Source organism: Sinohyriopsis cumingii, chromosome 3 (assembly GCF_028554795.1).
Source record: "Sinohyriopsis cumingii isolate HCF-2022 chromosome 3, ASM2855479v2, whole genome shotgun sequence".
NCBI classification, from domain to species: Eukaryota; Metazoa; Mollusca; class Bivalvia; order Unionida; family Unionidae; genus Sinohyriopsis; species Sinohyriopsis cumingii.
Genome location: NC_142963.1, coordinates 38771652 through 38775190, shown reverse-complemented (window position 1 = coordinate 38775190; position 3539 = coordinate 38771652). Strand labels below are relative to the sequence as shown.

The 3539-nt window shown below is 32.0% G+C and overlaps 1 long non-coding RNA gene across 1 annotated transcript; it reads right to left on the bottom strand.

The window, feature by feature from the left end:
• Positions 1-346: 346 nt before the first annotated feature.
• Positions 347-3244, bottom strand: LOC149802724 (uncharacterized). The gene is made up of 3 exons (XR_016419932.1): positions 3107-3244; positions 871-995; positions 347-418 (listed from the first exon to the last, which is right to left on the bottom strand). It is a non-coding gene; the product is annotated as an uncharacterized LOC149802724 (long non-coding RNA).
• Between the last annotated feature and the right edge of the window lie 295 nt (positions 3245-3539).

The window sequence follows — 3539 nt, the reverse complement described above, 5'->3', positions numbered from 1 at the left end:
GAAAATCAGGTTCCAAGATTGCAGTCATTAAAATATAAGCAGCGACACTGTTTCAAAACAAATACACTCTGAGGAATCTAATATTCGTATGGTAGTTAAACAATTCAGGTTCCATACACAAAGCCCAATAATACATAAATGGTTATAGCTGTATAAGATCTAAGGGTATATTCTGATTTCACAAGTGTAGATCGTTGGATTCGTGGAATCAATGGGCCCAAAGACTGGGCAGGAGCGTGTATCAAAGTAAGAATCTTCTGAGCCCATGCATATCAGTTTCCATTTTTATTTCAATTTAGTTTTTTCCACTATTGATTAATAATGTATTGTGACCGCTGATAAACTTATGCCACAAGCCGTTGTCCTAGTTTCCATCCTACTGCAAGTCCAACAAACACCCCAATGGCCACGTAAATAGCTGTAATGTTAGAATGAAAACGGGGAGCAGATGCATACACAATTATTTCATGAGGACATTAGACACATAGAAACGATATTATAGTTGTCTAAATATTTCATTACCAGCATTTTTGGACACATGGACATTAAAGTTATCATAAGATACGAACTGTTTTGAATAACTTTTTCACTTTCATATAGATGACAGATGAAAAGTCAACAGAACATCTGTGTCCGGTATATCTCCGTTATGTCTCATATCATGATTTCATTGAGGTTGAATAAACAATGGAACAAGGACGTAAAACAAAACTGATTTAAAGAAATAGAAAGAAATCCATGATATGAATATGGATGTTATCCACGATATAATGACAATTGCTCCTAAATCAACATTATTTGTGCAAACATGTGTTCATTTATTATCTCTATTTGACTTTTGAATTTCGAATGATATTGACCGAAACTTACGAATATTGCTGTCGGAAGGATCGTTGTTAAGGAGAATTGGTTCACACACTACAGTATCTCCATTTAAAGTAAGTACCAAAGTATAGTTCCCGCCTTCTTGGAAATGCCGTGATAGATCATCTTCACTGGTATATAGAGGAAAACTTCTATTCCTCTTATGATCAATAGCAAGGAAAAAGGCCTATAGAGGACACCCAGTGGACTAAATGATTTGTATTATATATGCGTATGTCGTTTATTTATTGGTTTCTTGTGATAGTTGCATTAAAAGAAGGCGATTACATGTCGTCCTTATTAAGCAGATGTTCCCCTAGATACTTTCATTTGTACCTACATGGTTTTCATATATCTATATGTATACCTTGTGTTAGTTGGAGGAAACGGGATTTTGATAGAAATTCATTTTTCCAAGTTTTGAGCACGTTTATTTTTCTTCTTTTAAACAGCACGCATGAATACTGAGATTTTGGTTTCATTTTTAAAAGTTTCGTTGTTAAAAACATTTTGCGAATCAAGACCATCTTGAAGAAAGTTGCAAAGGATGGACATTATTTTCCGATAGATACTGGACGCATTCAAGTCTTCTAGATACGTTTACAGCTGTAAATAAAATGGTTGGACTAATATAGGGCCCACAATGTACTGTAAATGTATCGGTATCGTTGCATATTTACCTACTATTGTATTTTTAAAATATTTTCGGAAAATGTTACCCCTTCAAATTAATAAAAAATCAGTTACTTGACATATTGTTTCAATTTTAAAGAGATACTGATGTGATTTTGAAACTGAATAGTGGTAAGGTATTACAATGTGGATTCTTTGACTTTACAAAGACTTTTGATTTCATTGCATATATAATGTATGGTGTAAATTCATCAAACAAGGTAATCGTGAAAAATGTTAAATATGATCCAAAAAATGTATGCAAATATAAAGTTACAAGTAAAGTCTCAGAATATATTTAAAGAAGACTTTTCATTCTTGTTAGGTGTACGTCAAGGTAAATGTCTTTATCAATTTTCATTTGCAAAATATAAGAATGACATAGAAGATGGATTATAATCTAATGATATTAATGGAACAGAAATAGGTATAATAAATTTGCTTTTAATAACGTGTGCTGAGGGTCTTGTAATTCGTATTCTACTTTGGGAATGATTTATGATTTGCAAAAACTATTATGAATGATGGAAATTATCGGCAAATACCTTAAGGACGAAATTAATAATATTTAGGAAAAGTGGAAGAATTCCTGGAAATTGTAAATTAGTATTTGATAGAAAACAGATAGAGACTGTGCTAATAAATAGCCATTTAGGTAATGTTTTACAATGGCTGGGATTATATCATAAGCTCAAAACATTGTTTGGTCAGAAAGCAGACTGTATGTTGGTACACCCTTTTTACCAATTCAATGAACTTTATAAAAAACAACTTTTTAATCTGATTTGACCAATGTACAATTCACATGCTAAATAAGGAAGCAAACGTTTGTTGATTTGCAAAGGCTAACACTATTGAAAGGACACATTTACAGTTCATTAAGAAATTACTCTTTGTAAAACAATGTGCAAAAATGAGTTTATATTTGGTGAAGTTGGCAGAATGCCATGCATTATTATAATGATCTGTGATAATTAAAAAAATGCTTAAAATTACTCACTAGATTAAAGAAACTATACAAAGCTTGTTTACAATATACTCTTTTATGAGAGTATTGTTTTACCAGTAAAGACTTCTATTATCTTTTGGGGTATGTGCCCTTTGTCAGGCGGATATTTCAGTTGACGTGTGCAGGCCAGGCAATGGGTGCCATAACCCACAGACCCCAAGTTCTAGTCTCAGTCGGGAGTAACGTTTCAAAGTTATCTAATCTGTATGATAATATTATCTCTCTGTCTGCTTGTATCTGTCTGCCTCTCTATGTATGTATGTATGTATGTATGTATGTATGTATAAATTATAACTGTCTGCATCAGCTTTACAAATTAAACATTGTATTTGTGCTAAAGAGCTAAATGGCTTATTTCAATACAAACATTTCTTTCATTTTGCAATAAGTATTAAATATAGTCACATATTCACTAACATGGAATTATATTACATTTCATGAATCAAACAGAAATGGCTGTCCAATTTTCCCAAAGTGCCAAAAACTTCGATTTCTGCTATTTATAATTTTGTGTATTCACATTGCAATTTTATTAGACATTGTAATATAATAGTTACTCACCTACACTTAGTGTACTTATATGCGGAAATGCTATTAGACGCCTTGTCAATTGCAACTCGCATGCGCCACTTGGTATCCACCAGGAATGAACAGGTGCTATCGGTAGTGTTCATCCAGAATGAGTTTAATAAATCACACTGTCAATCATGGTAAAACAGAATTTAATCATATGCATTGCTCCTAATTGTTCATGGTCCACAGTTATTCTATTACTGACATATTTTCTCGAATCTCGATGATTCTGTTACGTTCGTTACAACATCAACGTTGGACATGATAGTAATTAATCTATAGTAAATTGGATATAATAGTAATTATACTATAGTAAATTGGATATAATAGTAATTATACTATAGTAAATTGGTAATAATGGTAATTATACGATAGTAAGTATCATTCTTACTTTGTAAAGAAAATTTAGTGTAAGGACGAT